At 39.4% G+C, this 26,245-nt stretch overlaps 1 long non-coding RNA gene across 1 annotated transcript; it reads right to left on the reverse strand.

Annotated features, from left to right (window-relative positions):
- Window positions 1-203: 203 nt before the first annotated feature.
- Window positions 204-25,201, reverse strand: LOC130254381 (uncharacterized). The gene is made up of 7 exons (XR_008840698.1): window positions 25,127-25,201; window positions 19,789-20,002; window positions 19,063-19,391; window positions 18,488-18,649; window positions 6,551-6,674; window positions 3,514-3,709; window positions 204-826 (listed from the first exon to the last, which is right to left on the reverse strand). It is a non-coding gene; the product is annotated as an uncharacterized LOC130254381 (long non-coding RNA).
- Between the last annotated feature and the right edge of the window lie 1,044 nt (window positions 25,202-26,245).

Genomic DNA, 26,245 nt, shown 5'->3' on the forward strand with positions numbered 1-26,245 from the left:
GTATCTGCAGCAGCAATTGCACTTCTGTTTCACTTAAACTGAACTATCAATTGCTTAGTTTTTGAATCTCAGCTCATTTAAGCAAAAACAAATTTTCCAAGACAAGGTTGAAAACAGTAAATTAAAAGTGTTTTCATTCAAGTGCATCATTAAACATCCTACTAATGAGGTGGATTATCAGTGCAATGTGCACAATAACACCATCAAGAAAAACTTCTCCTTTACTCTTTAAGAAGCAGACCAATCTTTATCACTTCGAGTTACAGGAGTAACAATGTGTTGTGTCTTTGTGTATCCTGTCAGAATTCAAACCTCCATTGGAGCATTCAGGTTGACCACTTTGAGTAGAAAACCAAGGGGGAGAGCAGAACTTGTGTCCCTTTGGAGATCTGACTGGTTCACAAGGATGAGCCAGGACTGTGTGTGATTGTGAGGCCAAAGCTTGCAGTGAGATTATTGTCTGCCTGCCCTATTTCTGCAAACTCCTCGTGTAGTATCTAAATGGCCTCTGAATTTTGCCTTTTTTTTCAGTGCTCAGGAATGTGGATTCCACATTTTTTTTGTTAAACTCACACAGAAATGCAATGCTTTATGTTTTGAGTTTGATTTCTGGAACACTAACCATACATCCTGCAATTCTGTAAGATGAAATACAAGTGCTCTCCACAAGTGCAGCATCCACAAACTGCTCCTGGGTCATGTTGCATAATTGCAAGCCATTGATATTAAAGTGGGAAAAGGAAAGGCATTTGGCATCTAGTTTGTACTGGTCACAGCAATACACTCCAGTATTCTGAGAGGATGGACATCCAGAAGGAATTAGAATCTGTAACACATTTGACAGGAAAGAAAAGCTGCAGTGAGATATTCACATAAACATATTTCAAGCAAAATAATCCCTTTGCTTTCTCCTGACTGTAGTCTTCCTTCTTTATTCCTGCAAAGCACATCAAGCCCTGTGTTTGGCCTTTTGCTGCTTTTTATTGTACTTTTGTACTTCATTTTGTGTGAGATATTTTAAGAGAAAGCGTTTCACCTAGAAATAAAAACTTCCTCTTAAAACTGCAATAAAAATTTTTTAAAAGGTCAAAGAAAAGAATTTGTGGGAATTTAGAACTCTGTAATAAAAGCAGTGATGTGTTCCTAGACTGAAATAATTAGACTCTTAGATGGGAAAGTACTCAAAGCTACCTAGCTACATGCTATGGAAGATAGATAAATTACATAATTTATAAAATTTTTCATACAATTCCAGCAAGTTCTTTCACTCATTTAAACTAAAATAATGTTAATGTCATCATAAAGAATTTTTTTTGTTAGATTAGAAAATGACAAATGTATTATTCTCGACACATATCACTGGACAAAGAGCTTCCAAGTAACCCTGCCAGACAATTATAGCCTAGAAATACTTAGCCAATTAAATTCCAAATTTTTTAACAGGCTTCTTTGCTCATCAATGCAGTTGCCAGGAAAATAGGTAGAAATATGTATATATTTGCAAAAAACTTTTTTTTTTCCCCGTAGAAAAACATATTTTAACTGTTACTGGTATAAAATCTAGCCCTGGTATGATATATATACTGCATATATATAAAAAATAATTTGTGACACAAGCACTTTTTTCCCCCTAGTATCAAAACACAGGCTTTGTTATTGTATTTTTAACTTTTTAAGGATGACTAGTAATTTCTCTCAGTTTTGATTTTTAAACATTTACAGGAATCCAAGACTTGATGAGTTATTATTTTTGGAGCTTTAAGGATTCTAAATTAATTTTGAATATATTAACTGTAATACTTATTATTTCATTTGAGTGGAGCTGTTGCAGAACAGTACATAGCAAAAGAAAGGATACTGAGGATGTGAATGAAAGTTTAAAGAAATCTGAAAAGGTTGTTATTTTCATATCTCACAGCATCTTAAACCTTAAACTTGACCTGTATTTCACAGTTTCTTAGTCCAGTCATCCATTATTCACTATGTAAGTTTCAAATGAATCCAGAACATTTGATTTTAGGCATTGCTTGTATGAAATTATAATTCAAAATAGCTTGTGATAGCACTGCAAGTCGAGTGAAGAGAGTCTGTCTAGACAGAGTTTAGAGTGCAAAATGATGCAAATAGACTGGAAGAGTTTCCAGAGTAAAATTAATTCAAAGGGCTTGAAATTGTGACAGAATAACTGTAAGATGGATCTTGCATCCTACATGGCTTCTGTAAAGTAATTAATATTTCTAATTACTTTAATTACAACTCCAAAATGTTTACAGAGGAATTTGTGGTTGCTTTCATGAATCATTCCCATGCTATAAATATCTTCATATGTATGCACATACAGAATTAATGTAATATACTGCATGCTGTGTTTTAAACCCTGAGATGCTACTGTGACATGGTAGCAAAGCCAAGAGGTGGGCAGAAGCTCTGGATCTGACTTTTGAGACCCATACCTCGAGGATATTTGAATCTCAGATTTCATTCACCTCCTTATTTAAAAGGAAAATCAGATGAGCTTGACATTGGATCAGCTTTATAAGCCCTGCAGACTGAACACACCTGGCCATGTCAGGGTCTGGAGGTTTCTGTGGGGGAGAATGGGAGTGCTGGGAATGCAGGCTCACAGGCCTTCTGCCAGGGGGAAAAAAAGATTTAAAATTAAGCTTTAGCTCTACAGGAACCCCAACTTTAGAGCTGCTAGGAAAAGCAAGAAGAAAAGCAGAAAGCTGAATTGATCCCTTTCTGAATCAGACATATTTTTTCTTTTATTTTTCTAATCCTTTGCCAACAGCCTCCAGCCTCCTTTAGGAAAACTAGACTATCATACATCCTCAGCTAGACAGATTTAAGAGGAGATGAGCATCCCTGTGGGGCTGGGCATGAGCTACTGCCACAGGCCAGTCCAGACCCTTTCCCTGCATCTGTGTTTCACATACAAGTGAAAAGTTCATGACACTGCTTTTCTATCTACAATAGTGTTGGATTGCTCCTTGATCTTCTATCTAAAGCTAATATGAAAGAAAAGCAGAAGTATTTATTCTGCCAATCCACAGGTACAGTGAATGACCTTGAAATACTTTGTCCACTGGGCAAAGATCCACTTGAAACATTGATCTGATTTTGATAAATATCTTCTCTGGCAATACTTGTAATGAGATGACATGTTTTGTTCATGCTCATGGAACAGCACTCATCTGGTCCAGTTTCTCTCTTTGCTTTGGTTTTGGAAAGACTTAGATAATTCTTTTCAAATATTTCACAGCCCCTTGTAGTACTGTTGTGTTTGATGAGCATTTTAAAGGTGCTGACACTGAGATCTCACCTTCACATGTGCTCATATTTTGTATTTCATATCAGAGTAAAGAATTCAGGGAGCTTTGCTGTCTTGTATAAATGAAGAACTTGATCAAGGTATTATGCCACTGAGGAGGGAAAGATCAGCCAAAGCCAAGGGTCTATGAAAGACTTCAGGGATTTTTAGAGAAAAAGAAAGGAGCAGGTAGAATTTCATACCATCATACAAGAATGTAAGAGCCATCTCCTTGTGACAGGAACATGCCAGGATTGTTCTTCAAAGTACAGCTTGAGGTGTGTGGGGGAACATAGCTGGCAGGATGATGGTGAATAGCTGAGGAAGGAGGAAGAAATATAGAATTCAGACCTTTCCTGTTCCAGCCTTTTAAGGGGATTTTCTTCTTTTCAACAAGTGCTGGAAAACAAAGAGGATAAATGAAAAACTACACAGTATTTTTGGTGTCACAAATTTTAACGTACCCCACTTTGTATCAGAAAAAAATGTTCCCAAATATAAATGCTGATATATTCTGATTACCAAGGTGGGGATGGAAAGGCAAACATACTCTGTATTTCATCCTATGGGAACATGGGAGTGGTTGCTGTGTCCCAGATGATAGTCCTTCTAAAGCCAGGGTCCTGTCTCTGATGAGGTGTGCCAGAACTATTCCACATTTTTGCAGAAAATATTTTAGAAACTGGCTTTGGGCTCATACATTAAAACAGCAGTGTGCTTTCTAGAAGAGAAGCTGAGCCCAGCAATAGCCTGTAAATCAGTGCTGTTCATCTGTTCCTTTCTAGACAGTCTTGCTACCACAGTTTCATCTCTTTTAATTGAGCTTCTACTTTGTTTCTACCAAGCACAAAACAGGTTTTCAAAAGGCATCAGGATCACAATCCTTAAGCCTATTACTGTCACCAGAGGAAAGTGTAGGTCAAATGTTATTATGCTGACCTACATTCTTCTCTGGCTTCACAGCAAAGTACTTCTCTGTTCAAGGGCTGCCTGTGCAGTGCTGGTGGCACTGCTGTAGTGGCTTTATCTGTGTGTGCTCAACCTGTTACATGTACTTCTAGAAGGAAGAAATGACAAGGGAATTCCCAGGTTGGTTTCATTTTGATTCTGGAGAGAATATTCTGTTACCATGAAGGACTCCTAGAAAGCCTATAAGCACCAGGAACTGAGCAATAGAAAACATGTGGAGGAAGAAGCATTCCTTGGTGAGAGAAGACTCATTATTTCCTCAGCTCATCTTTGCTTAGCAAGAGGCATCTGACCTGCTTGTTGGGTAAAGCTGTGTCTCTTAAAAGCAGAGGGAGCTTACACTCAGCTACACATGGAATTCAATTTAGCACATTTCCTGGGGTGTAGGTGTTGCACTGCTGTTCACCTGGATGAAGGCAGAGCTGTGCAGCTGTTGCATCACAAACCTTATACTGATAACAAATAACAGTCTGAAATAAAGTTAGAAATTGCCAAAATGCCTCAGCTGGGCTGCTTTGCCTTTGGCTGTTGCTGATCTGCTCATATCACAAGTTCCCTAGGGATTATTTCAATTTCAGTGTTGTGGGGTTTGTATTTGGGGGTTTTTGTCTGTTTAAAAAAGTGAAAGAAGAGTAAATAACAGGCAAAACTTTAAAAATGAAAACCAAAGCGATTCATCTGAGTGATCCAAAATTAGCTTCAAGTGATTCATATCAGGTATTTAAAAAACATGTTTAGATTTTAGAACAGAGTATTTTCTGTGATTTCTGTAATTTCAGATGAAATTTAGAATTGTATTCTAGGAATGGAAAGTAATATTAAAAAAAAAAAATTAAAAAACCCTCAATTCCTGCAGGGCTTTAAACACAACCATTTGGTTGAAGCAAGAATATTTATATTCTACCTCATATGTCAAATTTAGTGATATAGAAACAAAACACTACATGAATAGTGATCTTGGACTAGCACCACCAGCACCATAATTGCTGTTCTTATTCAAACTTTCAGAATCCTTGTTTTTACCAGCTAAGTGTGTATGTACCTGGTCATTGCTTCCATTACCAAGTTGCAGAGCATTTTAGGAAGTCTCACACCTGTACTCAATAGCTGGAGTGGTGTGCTGTGTGGTGCTGCCAACTCAGTGGGCAGAAATAAGCAGCTGAAAGCTGATTGCCATCTTGGAGAGAAAGAATATCTCCACAGATTATTGGAGAGACACAATTTAAGAATTATTGCAAAGACAACCTGCTCAAAGTATCTCATTTTTTGTTTATACCTGCCTCCCACTATGTAGGATTTCCCACAAATGAATGTCTGGAATGAAATCCAGAATCTGTGAACCATGGAAAGTAGATATCCTCAAGCTGAAATAATATCTGGGAAGATGGATGAACTGTTACAAGCAAAGTGTGTGAAAAAACTCCAAAGCCACTGGATTAAAAAATACCCAAACAGCTCAGAACTAGGCATGCACTTGATTTTGTAGTTATTGTGAGGACAATTCACTTCTCTAGTCTGGGGAACTGTGAAGTGGAATGGCAACTTCAGTCCCTGTTGAGGACTAGATTTGAGCTCACAGATGTGGGGTAAAGCTGCCAGCTTCAAATCCTATCAACAGGTTTGACCATATGCCTTACAGAGGGCAAAAGCTATTTGGGAAGGAAAAAATCCCATTTTACCCATAAACAATGATATTAATTACCATTAATTTCTGGAACATCCCATATAGAGCTCTGGATGTTCCAGAAATCAATGGTAATTATTAATATTATTAGAAAAAAAAATTTATTTTCATGCCTTTTATACAAACAGGATATTGGTTTGGGTCACATCAAATAGTATCTCACCATTAACTGATGCTGTGTACGTATGCACAAATCTGCTTAAGAACACTTAGGAGACACAGAAAGTGGGAGAGTCAGGAACTTTTTTTTCCAAACAATAGGAGAGCTTTACAGCTCTCAGTTTTACTCCGTCTGGTGCTGTGTTCACAAAATCTATAAATTAGCTTTCACATTACAATCTCTTCTGATTTAGTGATACAGGCTGAGATTGTGAATTTATTAAAAGGTGTTGAGGCTCATGTTTGTCTCCACAATTAATTCAATGGAGCAAAGTCAGTTGTTTATCATTGACAAAACTGGTGATGCAGAAATGAGAGTGGCAGGGAGTACATCAATTGAGTGCCTGATAAAATCATCACAGCAAAACCATTTTGGCAGCCTACAGCTCTTTTACAAACAATGACTTCAGTAAAGAAATGGAGCTTACTTTTAGGTAGGTGATTACTCCTGATGCAGCACTTAAGTCCAGAAGTAGGTCTTGGGAGCAAGGGGAGCAGGAGGCTTCAGCAGCAGCACAGCCCAGCACTTTAGGAATAAAGCCACCTGCAGGACTGTGATATATGGAACACCTTAGAGACAGGCTGGTTTGGTTTTTCAAGTTCTTATACACACCCCTTTTGATGACAGTGATAATATATAGCATAGCATGGCCCAGAGACAGGGGCAGAAACATTCTCAAGAAAGTTTACCTTTATCCTGTATTGGTTTTTTTCCTCTTTGTCTAAATCCTCTTTGTTGATTTATGCAAACGTGGCTTATGGACCACCTAAACAAACCTGCTATTTAAGCACTTAACTAAGGAAAGTCTCACTCCTTCTTTTGTGACCTTGGCATGTAAGAAGGGCTATCAACTTTTCCTCTCAAAGCCCAGGAAGTGGTGTTCTCACAGTTTGCATCTGGCAAAGACCAGGATGCAGAAAAGTAGCTGGTTTACAGTCACTCAGCAAACCACTGTGGGTGCTGGGAAAGGAACAGTGCTCACCTGAGGTCACTGCATGAGCACTGTGCCTCTTAGGCCCACAAAAGCCTGCTAGGCTCTGGCTCATATTCAGCTGCTTTTAGGTCTGAAATGATCATTAAGAGATTTGAATTCATGGATAGGATGTTTGGCATGATTAGAAGCACCAGATCAGATACACTAGAGGTAGTGAGAATGAATTGGTGAATGAAAACCATACATGTAACATGATATTTTCAAAAAAATATAAAATAGGAATAATTTTGATTTTCATGCCCCAGAGCTCTATCTTAATTAGCAGTGTCTTGATGATGCCTGCATAAACAGCAAGAGCAAACAATTTAGGCAGGAATCACTGCAAGTGGAGGCATTTCTTAGCTCCATTATGTTCTGACAGGGTGTCTCATGAGCTTCACCATGCTACTGCCACGTGCATCTTGTGCTGGTGGTGTGACATGGCTGGAGGGGGAAGCAGCTCTGATGCAAGGTGGTGTTGCATGGTGTGAATACAAGGAGAGGTGACTCAGAGGGAGTGCCACATTTTACCTCCCCAGCACAACAGGGGCCCTGCCAAGAAACCTGCTAATGGAGCTGGTAAGGGCCAGTGTCCCAGCCAGCCATTTCAGAATAGATGTTGTCCCAGCAGAATTACCTCTGGTTACACAAGGTGATGGCTGACAAACGTGACTAAAGTCTACAGGCTCTATTTTGGCAAAGCTTTAGCCCTAGAGGACCCTCCTTCCTTCTCCCACTGCACTCTCCTTGCTCTCCTTCAACTGACTAATCTACTTTGTGCGTCTTTTTAAATTTCCTTCTCTGCTCACCTTTCTTCTGTCTTTCTTCACATTTCTTTCGAAATGGTAAAATGATGGGATTTGCTTCTACCAGCAGGGAAAATGCACATATACTGTGGCAGTTCCATTGCAAAAAGATCTTTCCAGAAACTCAGTTTGCAGACTGTGAGACCAAACGTGTAAGGTTGTGCAACAGCTTATCACCTTTTCCAAAGCAACCGCCTGTTTTCTTGTAATGTGGCTTTTGCAATGATAAAGCAGCATATAAACTGTGGGACAATTCAGACAGGAAATTGTTCATAAACTTGTAAACTGCATAAATAAGGAGTTTCTGCATGCCACAGAAAGGATCTCAAAGGCTATGTGAACAAAACATATAGGTGTAGATATAACCCTAAGAAAAGAGCCATGAAAGATATTCTCTCTCCTTTCTCTACTACTCTATGCAGATATTTAACTAAAATTCAAATTTCTTAAAGATGTGGGAAAGACTTCTCTTTTGATGCAGTCTTGATGCAGTGCTTCTGCACTTGTGAATTCCCAGTCCATGCTGTGTACTTGGTTTTGCACAGAAGTATCTGAGCCTTAGTGCTCAGCTTACAAACAAAGGCCTGCAGGTTAAATAAATTTGACTAAACTCTTGAGATTAGCAGGAAGAAGTTATCATTGGATTAGTCCATGACGCAATCTTTCACAGTTTTTAATAAAATTGTCAATCACAGAGCTTTTCAGACTGCTTGAAGTACTGCTGTGGAGTGCAAATGATGCTGAAGAATTCCACAGCAAGTCTCTGATTCAGATACATCTCTGATTTTGATTTGCAAAAGTGGACTTTGTTCTCAGTCTATTAAACTGGATTCATCTGATATTTCCTAGTTTATAACCTGTTATTATTTTTTATCGCTTGCCATCATAAGAGTGACCTGAGACTTTGACTTATAGGATGTAGAAAGTGAAGGGATGATAATACCATAAATACTAATCTAATTTCCTTTCTTTCAGCTACAGAAGCAGAGAAATCTGATTAACCCTGTTGCCTCCATCCAAAACTCACCAATACCAAACAATTCAAAGCCAATCATAGCAGAGAATGTAATGAACATACTGCATCACATCTTCACCACTACACATGAAAATCCTCTAAATAAGAATCATGCTACATTCAGAATTTATCCAGGCGTTTGCTGATTTTTGTAGCAGCTACTCCCACAAGTTTCCTATCCCCTGAAAAGGCAGAGATTTACAAATTTTCCTTTTTTTTTTTTTTTTTGTTGGGTGTAATCCCACACAGAAGCAGTGCTACTGACTAGAGACAGGAGAGTCCATAAGGGAAAAGAAACCAGGAACATGTATAAACAAGGCTACAAGTTCTCAGGTCTCCTCTGAGATACCATTCCCTTGCATCCTAAAGATTGTCTACAGCAGACAGAGTGGGGCTGGAGAGTGATGGAACCACTGGCATTCTCCTTGGCTTTATGTGGAATGGTCACTGCATGTTAAAGATTCACATGCTGCACATTTTCTGCTCTCAGAAATTCTTGTGAGAAGACAGTGTTGAATGTTTTTAGCATTAAAATTAAAACTGGTGACACAAAGAAACACAGAAAAAAAATAAAGCCTGACTAGAGACTTGGTGGTGAAGATGAGGCAGCACTTGAGCTTTTTGAGTTTGTCTGGCAACAGCTGCTTACATTTGTAGATGGAGATGGATTGGAAAGGAAACTTTGATTCTCCAGCCAGCCCAACAGCACAATTTTGACTTTTCTACAGAAAAGGATGCTTTGCTGAATTCACTTTGAAGCCAAAAAGACTTTGTGAACTCTTTAAGTGCACAAAAGACTTTTAAGACTTTTTAACTCAAGAGATTTGATTTACTACATTATGGGAGAACTCGTTTTCTCTCTTGTCTTCTAGTTGGCAGAAAGGAAGCAAGGCCATAGATTTTCCACAGGCACTGGTCTCTTAACCCAAAATCCAGTTCACTGGGATGTGAAATGGTTCTACTTTTAGATCCCACTCTTCTTCTAACTACATTAGCCAGCTCTCAGTTTTAGATGCTGTGAGTGGGCAGCTACTCCAACAAACAAAAGTGTGTAGATATATCCCTGCTAAGGAATATCAGGTGGAGTGACAGCCATTTTTCTCATGTCACCAGAAATGAGGGTCAAAATGCTTTGCACAACCTTCTCTTATTTTTTAAAGGGGAAGAAAAATCAAGGGTGTGTCTTCGACCTTTGAAATATGATGGAAATTCCCCTACAGATTAAGGTCAGAGGAGTTAGGAAACAATAGGGTTGATCAATCTGAGACAGCTCAAGGGTTAGAAAACAGTAGGAGAGATCAACTTAGTGCTGTAAAAATTATCACCATTTAAAAATACCTTTCATCTCTTAATTTACAAGGCCCATAAAAAAAGGCAAAATAGAAGTGCTTATTTCTCTCAGAAGTCTAGATGGTCAATTTTGAAGGTGATATCTATCTACACAGGAGATCATAGAATTATTTAGGCTGGAAAAGACCTCTAAGATCAACTGTTAACCCAGCACTTCCATGTCCAGGATTAAACCATGTCCCTAAACACATCTATAGCTCTTATGAATACCTCCAGGGATGGTGATTCAACCTGGGCAGCCTGTTCCAAATCTTGACAGCCAATGAAGAAAATCTCAGTGAAGAAATTTTTTCTAATATACCATCTAAAATTCCCTTGGTGCAACTGGAGGTAGTTTCCTCTTGTCCTGTCACTTGTTTCTCAGAGAAGAGATTGACACCCACCTCATACAACCTCTACATGAAAGTAAGAATCTTGGGTAAAAACAAGTACAGCAAGGATCCAAAGGTAAAGAATCTCATATTTGTTTTGACCTGGGGACCATCATCTGTATGCATTCCCATCAAATGTGGGAAAATATACAAAAGGCTGATTTAGAGACGTGTACACACAATAGGTTTCTTGGTTTAACAAATCTGTGTCTTAGAAAAATACATTTAATCATTCTTGAGGCCAAATTTTTTGTTCCTACACACCAAAGTCTAGAAATGCATGAAAATGGGGCTTTAGGTAAGTCTGAACAAAGCTGTACCTTTCTTTACACCGTGCAGATTCTGTAGCTTTGTAAGCTCGAGTCCCCTTTGTTGTAAGTCCATGCTCATGTCCTTGGAAGTATTTAAGGCTAGGTTGGATGGGGCCCTGAGCAACCTGGTCTGAGGAGCAGTTTGCCCTGTAGCAGGTTTGGCTGAAACCCTCTGCAAGTTTTGGACATGTTGTTGGGTTTGCATGCCTCCAGCATGGTCCATGAGAAAGGATGGCTCTGGGTCCTAGTGCAGATAGGCAGAATGCTTGGAAACATATCAGGGGCTGGAAAATAAAACCAGCAGAAATTATGGTGCTTACTGATCCCTACTTGTCCCAGTTTAATCCCTCCCCTCTTCAAATCTGGGTTACCTGCTAACTCCTGAGCAAAGATCCTTTTTTCCCGTCTGTTGCCAGGAAGCTCAGTGTCGTGTAAACTGACCTGTGACCAAAAATTCTGCTGGTAACAGCAGGCTCAGAGCCAGCTGAGGCTGTAGGCATCTGTGTAATTTTCCTCTTTCCACCCCCATTATTCCCTGCAACTGGCAGATAGAGGAAAACACCATTTGTGCTCCAGATCCTTCAACCAGGCCATGAGATCTCTCTTGATTGACCTCAAAAATCTTGTTGGGACTTCATCACTGCCCAGTGGAAAAGACAGAAGTGGATAACATCCAGAGGGCTGTAACAGGCTGGAGAGTTTCTTGGTGCTACTTGGTATGTTGGTTCATGAGCATTCAGGCCTGGTGACAAAATGTGCAAAGCTAAAATGAGCTGCCATGAACGTGATCAGCCTCATGAGAGTTCATGCACATCCTCCCTGAACATGCACCCGCCTCACGCACACCCACACACCCCAAATCGTGAGAAGCTGCTGGAAAATTTGTAACAAAACTCCCAGATGCACCATCACTGACAGCCTCAGGTTTAAACAACATAGCTCTCAAACCAGAAACTTGAGATTCAAATATAAACATGAGTGAGAAATGGTGCCAAGCTTGGGGGGATTAAGGGAGTCAATGAAAGATGAAACTTCAGAAAGTGTTAGAACCTGTTTCAAAATCCTTGAAACTCAAACACACAGAAAAGTAACCTCTTAGTTGCTACACAAACCTGTGTATGCCTTTGCCACTGCCTGCAAAGGCAGCTCATATATTTTGGTGACCAGAAAAGCAAATATGTCTCAACCACAGACCTGTGAACCATTCCAGTTAAATAAACCCTTCTCTCTCTGTCCATGGATGAGAAACACAAGGTCTCTTATATGCACAAAATCTTCTTAGGCTTTTCTGTTGAGACTAAACTAACTTCATTAAATGTTCACGACTCGAGGAACAAGAAACAGAGTGAAAATACTCATGGCAGCCTTAGCTGGAAAACTCAGTCATGAGAATTACTAAATCCTGCAAGACTCCGTGATCACCAAGGGACTTGCAAATGAATGGAACTAACCAAGTAACCAGTCGGATTTCTACAAGTTTTTGTCACCTTCCTTGGTACAAGATACAGGGCAAAATGTCCACTGATCCTGACTGAAATTCAGCTGGAGGACACAACAGGAAAAGAGCAATGGTTCTGCCTGAATTAGGCTGTCTAGATGGTGGGTCACATAAACAGGCCTCTTTTCATTGAAAGACTTTTGTCTTCCTAAAGCAGTGCACCATTATTATTAGCACACTAATAATAGTGGAAGAAAATATTGCTCCAAAACCCCTTTCAAACCATGTTCAGGAAGCTCAGAGGGATGTGGTTTTTGTTTGGAACACAGTGAAGGATAACTTGAAGTACAGCCCAGGGACCACTGAGAGCAGCCAGCAACCAGGACACCAGTGCCTGACTCCTTGTCTTGCCATGCATTTCTTTGTAGAAATGCACACCTTCAACCTTTTGCTTTGCTTTATTCCTGTAAATTAGGACAGCAGTAATTTGTTCTGTAAAGAGACATAGTAAGAGTCCACGACTATTTGGAAAGATCACTTAATTAATACTGTTTTTCTGTTTCATTTTGTTGAATTTCTCCATGAAATGACTTTGAAAGCTACCAGTGCAGCAGTCAGCTGAAACTAACCCTTAACTAGACAGCTTCCAGAAATAAATGAACATTTCTGTGTCTCTTGTTCCTCAAGAACGTTGGGCAGTACAGAAATCTTAATGCTGCCAATATTGTTGGCTCAAACAATGCTTTTGACATTTCAGGACTAGAGCATGAAGGATTAACAGCTAAATGTACATTTTTATGCATGAAGAACAATTCTTAACCCTTCACACATCCCAAAAGAATGTTTGCATGGTCTGGGTGGGCAGGGAAGAGGACTGGGGAAGGGGCATTTGGCTTTCCTTTTGCATTCACAAAGGATTCACATCTGAACTTCCTCATTTGCCTCACATTCTGAAAGGATCAGAATGCACGAGTATATGACTAGAGCTCTGCAAAAACTTGACAGAAGATAGAATGACAGCTAGGGTAGGTTAAATTATGCTTGTTAAAAGAAAGCTAAATATTATCATTTTACTCTTGAGGATTGGGCTTTAGTGACTTAAGGCTTCATGAGAGCACTGAATTGTAGGTTTATCTTCCTTTAGGATATATATAGCAACTTCACACACTTAACTAATTCATGTCCACTTTCCTGAATAGACAGATGACAGTCAGGGGTCAGCCAGAAAGGGAGTGGAACTGGGAGCTAGCAAATACAGTGTTAGTTTCTGCAACAATTGCTGTGTTTTTCTTTTTTTTGTGAACTCAGCTAGGATTACACATGCTATACTCCTCCTATTACCATGCATTAATTTTCTGTTATGCTGGCTTGCAGATCTCTCCCAAACCAGCTCTTAGTGAAGTTTAGGAGGCATGTCCTCACTGCACATTGAATTCCTTTTCCAACAATGAAGTACTGTCAGGTCTTAACACGCTCAGGCTGTACCAAGGCCAAGGCAGATAGTAATCAGTTGTCATGCTTGGAGAACATTTGCTATAATATGTGTCTGTACATTTCTGTAAGGGAAGAGCTGCCAGGGAGGTGCCCTGGGAGGGCAGAGGCAGGGAGCAATGGGGAGCTGCCATCCTGCATGAGTGCCAAACCCCTACCAAAGGAGGAAAGTACATTTTGACTGCTGGGGTCTGAAATGGTGTTTTAAACCCTGCAGTTTTCCCTTTGGGATAATCAAGAGTCTGCATTACAACAGCATCAGCTGTCATAGATTAGACAGCATATGGGAGTGGGATATAGCTGTTATCAGGCAGTGCTTCTGCAGTGTTCAACAGTGTAAGCTTTACAGCCACAAGGAACACTTGTCCCTCTTGCTTCAGTTTTTAGTCCCCAGTTAATACTATCCTTTGGGGTTTTTTCACTGTAAAACTGTGAACTACCATTTGGAAGGAATCTCTGTCATTTAATGTACTTTAATGGGCATTCCAGTTTTTTTTTGTCAAATACGAACAATCCCTTTATTTGTAAATTGTGCCTAGAAAAAGCCTTCAGTACCCAGTGTGGCTGCAGTCCTCCATTTAGACACATTTTAGAGTGTCATTGCCATTAAGATAAATCAACTCCTTTAAGACACATGCATTATTAAGTATAGAAAGGTAGGTATCATCTAAGTGGTTCATCTGTCATTTCAATATTTTTGTTGAAATAAATACAATAATCATCCATGACCTGTAATTTTCAGTGGAGAATATGTTTGTAAACCTCAACAGAAAGCATGTTTGGATACCTCAATTTGCTTAAAATTCCTGTTCATAATCTCCTATAGAACAAGGATAAAATATGGAGAATTATCAAAGGTAGACAGACTCCTTTCTGTTCATTCAGGATGTTGTTAATTGTTCTAGAGCTCCAAGGTTTGAATACCCTTCCATTAAAATTCTGTCATCTATCTATCTATCTATCTATCTATCTATCTATCATCCATCCATTCATCCATCCATCCATCCATCCATCCATCTGCCTGCCAATGCATGTAACTACTTCATAAAATGGAACTCAGATCTGAAACTTGTCATGCATCTTAATCAATTAGCTACAAATGGCTTCAACCAACTGTCTGCAGTAGCTTTACATGAAACCTGAAGACTCATTTTGGAACCATCCTTCTTATTAGCTCATTACAAAAAAGAAAAAAATCCCAAACAAACAGAAGAATAAGTGTGGTCATCTTTTGGCAATGAGAAACCTCAAACTCAATTTGGATATTTGATATTGAGAATTTTCAATAAAGAACACAAGAAACAAGCTGAGTTCACTGAGATCATAGCATAATTACATACAAATCTTGAAGCCTGAAGTTTTAAACCAAAACCTACTTATCTTAAACTTATGAAGCCTTCATGTTTAATTGCAGAGTGGAAAAAAATAAAAGAAGAGAATGCCTCTGGGAGAACACATACATGTGTGAATGAATCCACAATTGCCTGCAAAAAAGCAAGATGACCACATTAAATGTATCCAAGTGGGCATGGGTCTCAGGCTGAAACAAGGAGCAGGCTGGACTGATCGAATACTTTCAGCGAGTCAAATTCTTACTCCTCTTAGCACTGGTTCCAGGTCTGAGTTCACTATTACCTCTGGAAATATCTCCTTGGAATATGCAATTGCTGCTTGGCAGATGCAGTGTAAGCCACACGGGCAAATGTAGGGGCCCCATATCCTGCCTTGCCAAGCAGGTCAGCGCTGTCAGTGAGGAATGTAGCTCATGGGTTAACCACCCTCCTTATGACTCCTCACTGAGATGAAAGATCCAAGTTCCTAGGAAGAGGTTAGGAATTTTTTTTTAGATACTCATTGCATTTTTTTAAGTACTTGAATGCAGTGCTGGTGAGAAATCTGCCAGTGCAGTATTTTTTTCCACCAGAAAATTCCCTTTTGTCAAAATTTGTATATTTTGTGAAAATCTATCAACTTCAAAAGAATACTATGTGAAATGACATTCTTGGTCAAAACAGACAGGTTCGAATATGTGAAGCTAAGTGGTAATTAGCAGGATGGGCATACAGCTTCTTAGAGCAGAAGATGTCCAAGATTATAATCCAGGTAAGATAATATTTCATCCATTGAACTGTGATTTGCCAGTTAAAAAACAACCCAAAAAAACACCCAGAAAAAAGGAGGACTTGTTTTTTTTTAGTGAAGGAATACACAAGTGCAAAAGAAACATCGCTAAACCAAATTAGAGGGTGGATTTTAGAGGGCTGCATATGTCAGTTGTTAGAATTGTGAAAACACAGAAGTGCTTTTTTCCTTGTGCAATTGTTATTATTGTGTAAGTGGTTCCCAGCATGGTAAACAGCAAAGGTAAGATGGTGAGATACAGATAGCTTGGAGAAACATGTATTTATTTGTCAATACCATTTAGGTGAGTGTAACTACAAATAGATTTGATACTGTATGTGCAGTGTTTGGTATCATTAATATTTATGAGCAAATCCAAGAATGTGTAGCACCATTAATCCTTTTATTAAGGACAACCTTCATAACTCTGTATTTGACTAAATATTGTCTGTGTAATACCCTCTTCTACATGAAAGAGCATTGTGCTGGTTTTGACTGGAATAGAGTTAATTTTCTTCGTAGTAGATGGCATGGGACAAAGTTTGGATTTGTGCTGGAAACAGTTGAGACAACACAGGGATGTTTTCCTTACTGCTGAGCAGTGCTGACACAGGGCCAGGGGCTTTTCTGCTCCTCACCCCTCCCCACCCCACACACAAGTGGTCTGGGGGTGCACAAGGAGCTGGAGAGGGAGAGGACACAGGCAGGACAGCTGATCCCACCTTTGGTCAGGTTTCACATCGTACATCATGTTCACACATAAATCCACAAAAAGATGAAGGAAGGGGGGAATGTACAGAGTTATGGTGTTTGTCTTCCCAAGTAGCTGTTACACAGCCCTGCTTTCTTGGGAATGGCCAGGCAACTGCCTGCAGATGGGAGGTGGTGAATGAATTCCTTGTTTTATTTTGCTTGCATGTGCAGCTTTTGCTTTGCCTATTAAAATGTGTTTATTGCAGTTGATGAGTTTTCTCATTTTTCCCACCAAGGGAGAGTAAGCAAGTGTCTGGACAGAGTGCAAGACAGCTCAATGCTGTTAAAATCAAAGTGAGGAAAATATACTGACCCCAATTGAGGAAACTGTTTAAGAATTTTGGTACAGCCTGCTTCTAATGTAATTTGCAAAGCTGCTATTCTGAAGTTTCTTTTCAGGTGACCCTTGGATCTTCACTATTGTAGAAACTTTAAATGGTGTTTGCTCAGTATTAAACTCTGAAATTACTGCTAGATGTTTTCTCTTTTACAAATTACAGAATCAGTGGAATTGACCTGACTTCTAACTCATTCCCTTAATTCTAATGAATGTTGCACTTAGTTCTTCTGAATTGTATACCAAATAGCTGCTTGATAACCTTTTACTGCTATGTTGAATAATCTTGCAGAAGTACTCTGCAATCTAGACTGAGATCCATTCATTGCAAAACAAGCAAATGAGCTAATGGTTCACATTTGGCTTCTTCTCTTTGTGTTCTTGTTTCCTAAGAAGGGTTGTGTGTGTCTATGTTCATGTGCATCTTTTCTGTCTGCCTCCACGGACCTTTTTTAGCTATTGACCAGTTTTAACTGTATTTGACATATGACTAGGAGTCCCAAGGACAGCACAAGTTCAATGGAAATGGTCAAAGAGAAAAGAGGAGTCTGAAAAAACCCAAACATGGATCTGATTCTGCTTAAGTATTCAAATCCAAATCATCCTAAAACTTCAAGCTTCCCCAGACTCATGGACTCGTTTTTATGTCATATGATGAGCTGCACAGATTACATACATTGAGACAGATCTGATATTCTGTGAAGAGTAAATCAGAGTTGTACAAAATGAGTTAGAGGTGATAGTAATTCCTTTGTTCTTTGCCAGATGATGATAAAGAAAAGATCAGGAGAATCACTACTTTTAATTTTGACCTGTTTTCCAGCAGATGGTGCTCCTTCCCTTGTCCTGAGGTTGCTCTTTCTGTCGAGTAATGCCTGTCTGTATCAGACCCTTTGCATCTGTCTCTGCCCACCCTGTACACCTGGATGCATTGCTCTGGGTGTCTCCCTCTGGCCAACAAAGCTTTCCCAGCTCTGATCTGTGGCTGTGCTTCATAGGATGTTTGGGGTCTGTTTGGTTCTTCAAAGCCTTCTGCATTATGAAACTGATATTGCAGCTGAGTCCAATCACGTTGCATCAGTACAGCCCAGTGCTTTGTTACCACCATTCACATTCACCTTTGTGGCACTGTTTGAGACAAACAAACCTAGAAATGGGTGCAATTCCACACACCAGCATGACTGTTACAGGCCATGGTGCATCAATCAAGCGTGGGATTATGACCCATGATGGAATGCATTAGCTATTTGGAAATTGGTTTCTCCAGACTAGGTCTGTATCAGTGTAAACAAGTGGATGACAATACCAAATTAAAAACAAAGGCTGAGTCAAGCAGGAAACAGAACTGATTCTACAGTGTCTGCACTCTGTGTTTTCCAGAGCACTTGCTGCTCTTACCTTGACACTGCTCCCTGTGGAGGGTTTGATCTTGCACCAACCAGAACCAAGGCACTTTGGCTCACCCAGAGCAGATCACCAAAGTCCTCCTGTAACCTCCACTTTTATCTAGGACCAGGAAGACAGCCAAAACAGGACGTTGTAAAAGCTTCTTTATCTCTACTAAGAGTATAAAAAGTTTAATCAATATTGCATTGCATTTTCTCTGCCATTTTAGATGCATGGAGTGACACTGCACACAATAGTAAAGGCACTGACCCACAAGTAGCACTCCTGGGACCTGACAAGCCTCCAGCCACTGGATCTTAGTGGACAGAGCAGAGCCAGCTGCAGCCCTGTCCTTCAGCTATCAGAATCCTCAACCTTCTCACAGCCCTCCATAGCCCTGCCCTCTGCCTTTTTTATGGACCTTTTATTACGAAAACTCCTGAAATTACTGAACATACCCTTTGCTGCAAGGCTTTCCCTTAATTTCTCTCCCCCTCTCAGTATACTTACCCTACTGCCAGTCACCACCCTGCCTCCCACTCCCCCATGGTGGTGCATTATTGGTCTCATGGAGGAGATGCACTTACCAGATCTGTCAGGAAGGGATGGGTGGGGGTTCCAACATCTGATATAAATAGATGCTGAGCAGAGTGAGTTTGTTTTCTGCAGGGCTTTTGTCCTTTGCTCTTTCTATGTTGTTACTGGGCTAGGAAGGAGGCAGGTAAGAGATTGTAGCAACAGAGCTACTCCTTTTCACAGGAAGTTCTTGAAGTGTTTTATGAGACTGAGAGCTATCACTGCCCCATTCACCTCTTCCTGAACTGAGACAGACACTTGCCGAGGCTGCACAGTGAGTCACTCCTGAATGGGTATGCCTTGGCTTTAGCTTGCAATTCCATAATGCATTTTAGGGACTCTGTAACAACAGATGATTTAAAAGAGAATTAAAATGAGTAAAGAAAACCTCAGTGAAACCAGATGACTATAACAAACCTAAGCATTGTAACTGCTGCATCCTATTCTTTCCTGCTGGATGTTGCTAATTCACCTAAGTCCTTACATCCATAGATGAAGAGATAGCTTAAAAACAGTTAGGACTTCTGCTAAAAGATTAACTAAAATTTCATTATATTTCTTTCTTTTCTCCCCCCTCTGTTTAATGGGAAAAAAAAGTTTTCAACTGTGAAAATTTTACTTTCCTTTTTTTTTTTTTTTTTTTTGAGATTACATGTTTTTTCATTACCTGTTTGTCTTATTTGCATGCAGTTGTAGATATTTAATTTTAATAGCAAAAAGCATTATACTTTACTCACTGTCAAGCAGCAGAGTCCTAGAAACAGCTTCTTCACAGTCTGCCTGTGTGCAGGAATGGTGACTGATTGCATAGACCTTGAGACTCATCCTAAGGTTAATTTTCCTTGATGTCTTAGTGATGCATCAGATCATGTCATCTGTTGTGAGGTTTGTATGTCCCACATTTTCAAATGCCTGGATGTTCCAACCTTCATGGTCAGATACACTTTTAAGCTAAAAGGAGCAAATACATAGTGCCACAGTTATGATTAGTGATACAAGCATTGCATGTCTTTATGGCAAATATTTCAAGTATTAGTGACAGTAAATATTATGGCTCAAGATCAGTGCCTTAGTATGGACTGGAAAACCTATTTCTCTTTGGTCTTTTTCTACCTTGAAGTTTGCTTAATTTCAGAAATAATTCATAGGACTGTTCTCATCTTCACTCTCCAGCTACCTTAATAGTATGATGCATTTATAGGAGAAGGAAAATTATTAGAAGAATTTATGCTCTCATATGATTCGTTATCTCAGACAAAAAAACCAAACAAACCCTTTAGAGTATTTGTGGCTAAAGGTATTCCTTCTTTCCTATTCAGAAGGGCTTGATTCACATGTCTCTGGGAATGATTTTTGCTAGAGGACCAAGTGAGTATTGAGTGGCCAGTGTGAAAACTGATTTAGAAACAGACACAATTCTCATGAGGATGGGACAATAGAACTGCAGGAAATACTTGTTTGTGATGCAAGAATTTGTGCAGTGTATGTGCAGAAGAGTTAATCCAACAAAATGTGGTTTTATCTCAAGACAGTTTAAGACTGCACTGCCCTTCCTTGGACATTTTAATTGCAGGTGGAGAGAGATAAGCTAGCACTCAAAGTGACAGCAAGCTAATACAATGCTTTGTACTGAGAGCAAAGGAATGAATAGCTTTCTCATTACCAATTTCAGGCATGGGCAGGCAGAAGAAAGGCAGTGTTAAGACCTGGAACTGGTCTAGAGATCCTGCCTCCTTCCTGCACCAGTCAAATGGGGGTATATGGAAGCATAACTCCATTGCTGGGCTGGTGCAATTTGCACTCTTCATGTTTAGTGATTACTAATGGGCTAAAAGTTACAGAAACAAACAGTTTTTCATATTTCATAGGCTCACATATATGTGTGATATATAATGAAGATAGTCTTACACTGACAAAGAAAGTGGCAGGTTAACCTGATATCTTAGTTCTGTCTCAACACTGAAATCAGCAGGCTACAGAAGCTAATGCTGGAGGAAGGAGAGGACTCTGCCTCCAGAAGGTGACCAAGGAACAGCTGTGATTCAGAGCTGAAGTGACAAAAGAAGAATGTGTTTTCCAGAAAGCCTCCAGCTATGCAGCTCAGATGGGCAGTGCTCCTGGCATGGAGCCATGATATCGATTGCTGGTACCCTTGAAGCTGATGTCTTCTGACTTTGGCCCCTGCATTTAGATTTGGGTGTTAGGTGTTAGGAGCCTCTTTTCTTGCTCTTTTTTTTTTTTTTTCTCTTCAATTTTTTTCATAGACACTACAGTACACATTCTGTTTGTTTAGCAAAAGGATTTCAATGTCTAGACCAAGTTCTTATTCATCACTAAAATCCTTACAAAAGACTTCCAAAGGCAGTGTAGAAGGCACTCTGCAGCACTAGCAGTGACAGTGCTCCTTGGCACCCACTGGGACATTGAAGTTCCTGTGGCTGAAGCATCTTTTGGAGACTGTGAGCATTTCCTGAGGAATTACATCCAGCTAAAAGTCTCTCAACCACATCCCTTTTTCTCTCCAGGACAAAAGAAGAGCACACCAGAACTGTACTTTACAGGTACTGCACATTACTGAAGCAATGATGAGTTTCTCCATGTCTTTCTCAAGGGAACTTTCAAGTCATTCAAAGAGCTTTGGGAATGTATATTTTAATAACAACCCAGGATCATACTTGCTGGGCTTTGCATTTGGCTTTGCCATTTTGTTTACTATAGTGTTTGTGAAATAGGGACAAGCCATAAACATCCACCTAGATGCACTTCTGCAATGACATGCTCTGGCATGCACGAGTATTTTCGGTGGAAGTGTTCCTGCAGCCTTCTTCTTTGTGGGTTTTCAAGTCATCCAGTTAGGGAGAAAAACAACCATAACATGTTACTGAGGTCACAGATGAATAAGACATTATGAATAGTCATGCTGGAAACAAAAGCTTTGGTGAATACCTGGTGAGAACTGTGGGGGTTGACAAAAGTTTGCAGAGCAATTGGAATTAATGAAGCACATGGAAAAATGTTACCTTGTGGATAATTTCCAGGCTAAAAGAGTTTTTGAATAAACTGTTCAATGTTGGGGTTTCACTCGCCATTATTTTCATCTGAGTTGTGAATCATCCGATCAACGGCTTGAAGGTAAATCATTAAGTAAAATAATTTAGGGGGCGGGGGGGAGAGGAGGGGGTGGCAATCAATGTGTCAGGCTTACCCTATGTCCCAGAGCAGTGAATAATACTGTAGCAACTGATGGCTTAATGCCTAAGCTTAAACTTCTCCCCAGCAGTGTCAGATCTTCTGAGCGGGTCGTAAATAAATGGGAATATATATACCATTTTTGCATCAGAAACTTTGCCAACAGATAAAATACCTTTCTTTCTTATGCCTTTTTAAAAGAGAGCATATACTAACATGCCCACATAATAATAACTTGCCCATTTGTGACAAAAGTTTTTCTCCATATCACATCTTACTGCCAAGAGTAACAGTCAACAACTTCCTTCATGAACTGCTGCGATTTTATCTGGAAGTTTCAATCAAATGCCTGCTTGTAAACTTTTCTCAACTATAGATTGTGAACATTTATACATTTATTCTCCCAGCAGCTGTGTAAAATGATACAATATTTATAGCTCTGGACCTGAAAGATAAATATCATATAACCTGCCTTCACTGTTGTAGAAAGTCTACAGTAGAAAAACATTCCAGATTTCCCAAGATCAACTCCAGAGCCTTACATACATAATTTCCCAAGCCAAACATCAACTCTGTGGTCATGGGTCCAGACATATCTGTCCCTAATATGTTAAATGGCAGAAACATGCTGGCACAAAAGGACAGGGTGAAGTTGAGTGTTAGAATATTTACTTTTCTCAATCTTACGTAATCTTAGCAAGTTAATCTGTTTTTCCTACCTCTGAGGTAGATTTTATAGATTTTTCTCAAGTGATGCAACATACTTCAAGTGCACTTTGGTCATTCGGTCACTTATTTCCCCTTTCTTCCACAAAATAAGAGAAGGTTTGCCATCTGTCAGGAAATTTCCAGTGAAAGGACAAAATTGGTAGCAGCAATCAGCTGAAAGTAAGAATGTGCTTATTGCATGAAAGTGCATGCTTAGCAATTAAAATTTTCTAGAACAACATTGTAGTTGTTTTTGTGCTTTATATACAGTATTAAAAATAAAATAGTCTACCACATGTAATTTATGAAAGCAGCTAATAATGAGTTCATTATTGCATAGCAAGACAATGTTGCAGTCGTGGTTACAGGCCTAGCCAAAGTCTTTGATCTTCTGGTTCATTAATGTATAAATGAAAAGACCTTAGCTAATTATCTCAGTAACTGGTCTCACTCAGGTCTCAGTCAGTTTTTATTCAAGGGCTTACTCTTTCATTTTCCATCCTCTATGCAGAGAGTGAGTCACCTGAGTCATGATTTATTGTCCCTTCGTATAGGAGATTTGTTATTTTCATACCTATGTCCAAGGGACTCATCTGTCTATAAAATTTGCAGTTGAAACAATCTGAAAAATGCCAGGTGATGTGGCTATTTGTAGTGACACCACTGGGTATTAGTAAAGAGGAGCTGATTTTAAGTAAGCAAATGCAGCACCCAAGAGTTGAGCCAGCCCCAGGGCTGAGCTGAGTATCATCAGAGCATCGCTGCTCTCTTTGGGCTCCTTCCTCTGCTCCCAGGCAACCAGGTTGTGAAACACATGACTGGGAACAGGAGTCCATGTTAACAGGGCATTTAAAAAATCCAGTGAAGGTGAAGTTTTGAATCTGCTAGCCTGGCTACTAAAAGTGTACTCTGTCAGAAGAAGAAATAAATTTTTCTATCAGCTCTCAGCTCTCTACACAAAAACATGGTATAGTTTAAAGCTTTTATTAAAGCTTTTATTCACTTTCAAATATTGCAAATGGTCACTTCTGATAAATTTCAGTCATATATATCTACAAAATATATATTTATAAAATATAAATTCATTCTGAATTTTAAACTATTGAAATCTGATCTTGATGGTGATTTTAAAATGTGGTCTTCATTTTATACACAGATTGTGGTTTTCAACTTGCATCCCAAAGAATAGTAATAGTTACCAAATGGTGCTTCATAGATCACTGCCAGTCTCTCTCCCCTTCTTCTCCCATCTTTTTAATTATTTTAATAATGACAGTTCAGTGACAGCAAATAGGAACATTATGTTCCTGCCTTAGAAGTTGCATACCAAATTATTTTATGCCAGGATTCTATGACACATTCTGTATTTCTTATTATTATAAACAAATCACATTCCATGAAGAATTATGCCATTAGAAACTCACATTAAATTCATATGTTACAGTATTTATATGTTGAATGTTTGGAATAGTAAAATGGCTGATATGCCTTCGAGTTCTAGTATAATTTCTTTTCTGTGGTGTCTTTCAATGAATCCATGCATGAACATATCATGGCTTACCTGCCTCCACTGCCATTGATTTTCCAGGGATGAGACCTGGTGCTGGGAATGGAATCTGTTTTATGCAACTATGCTATGTGGAGAAAAATGCTGAAGGTAATATTTAACAATGGTTGGGCTCACATATAATTAACCATTATTTTCAGGGGAATTTGCTTCTGTTATTTTTTTACTGCACACAATTGCAGATGAACAGGTGGCTGCTTTCTTTCAACTCGTATCCTTATGGACAGTGGATTTTATAGTGCCTTGGTGCCTCTACCTACAGTATTATTGGAGATGTGAAAAGAGATATGAGGTACAGTTTAGAAGATGAAGTGACATGGTGAGAGGATTATGACAGTGGATTATAACTGGAGTATATTTTTCAACACGACTGGGGCAAAACTTAGCTAGATAAACTTCTGGCCAGAATGTGATAAATCTTTGTAAAGTCTGTAAAGGAAGAGGTATGAGTGCCATTCTGAGGAACATTTAAAACTAGTCTAGATAGACTGATTACAATGATAGTTATAACAGTAGTTTTAATTAATTAAATACATTTGATTGACCAAGAAACTGCTTTAAAGGGACAAAAAAAGCCCTAAAGTCTATAGCAAAGTGGTTTGATCACTTACTTGGCTTTGGTTTGAACAGGAGGTCCCCAAAAGTCTGAAGTGTCCTATAAAATCACAGAATGGTTAAGATCAGAAAGGACCACTGCAGGCCATCTATAAATATAAAAAGCCAATAAATACAATCAAATATATGGTGGAGAAAAAAAATATGGAAAATGACTACCATTTCCTATGAAGTTGAAACTCCTCCTAGTTTTTCCCCCCCTTTTTTCTACCTCTTTCCTTTTAGTCTCCACTCCATTTCTTCTTTTGTAAATTTTGGGGATACTAACATATTTTCCCGTGTTTCCTGTGCTGTGATCCAAGAACATGCTTTTTGTGCTCTTTCTGTCCATATGCAAGAATGCTCAGATCTACAGATCTTGTGCCTGTCCCCCATCAAGATCACTAACTAAATTATATACTTGGCAGAAAGAACAGAATATCCAATCAATTTTAGTAGCAATGGTACGATCTCCTAGCACAGAAATTGACTGAAAGTCTGTGTCTATTTTTTCCTGCAGATTTGGTGTTTCCCTCAGGTATGCTCTGAAGAGGCATTTCTGCAATGTGTGTATGTGTGTGGGGGTGCATGGTAAAGTCACCTGTGTCCTTAATCAGTGGGGGACTGATTCCCACCTGGCAATCCTGGGGTGATTGCAAGAGGCTTTTCTGCCTTTAATATGGCTGCATGGAAGTAGAAGGATCTCTGCAGGGCATGAGACCAGTGATGGAGTTTCCTGGAGGTTACAACTCCAGCTCCAAGGCTTTCACTGTCTTAGGGAGCGGTTCAAGGAGCGACTCACTCCTTTGAAATTCAGGGCTGTTTTGCTGTGGGTCACTGAGCCCAGTTTGCAAGCCACAGAATAAATCCTACTAAAGTCACTACAATTCTTCTCATTCTTTCCTCCCACAGATGCAGAATGCCAGCTGCTAAAAGCCATTTCAGAAAGGGCATGGGAGAAAACTGGGAGAAGGTTTTTCTTTCTAAATAAATCAAGTCATTAATTCTGACTAATGCAATGTTGCATAGTAACCCTATACAGAGGTGATGAGGTGCCAGCTTCATTCAGAGTGCCTCACTGCACTGCCTGTGATACTGTTCACATGGTCACCTTCCAGATTGAATAGTCTGGTTTG

The sequence above is a fragment of the Oenanthe melanoleuca genome, chromosome 5 (assembly GCF_029582105.1).
Source record: "Oenanthe melanoleuca isolate GR-GAL-2019-014 chromosome 5, OMel1.0, whole genome shotgun sequence".
In the NCBI taxonomy this organism is placed as follows: Eukaryota; Metazoa; Chordata; class Aves; order Passeriformes; family Muscicapidae; genus Oenanthe; species Oenanthe melanoleuca.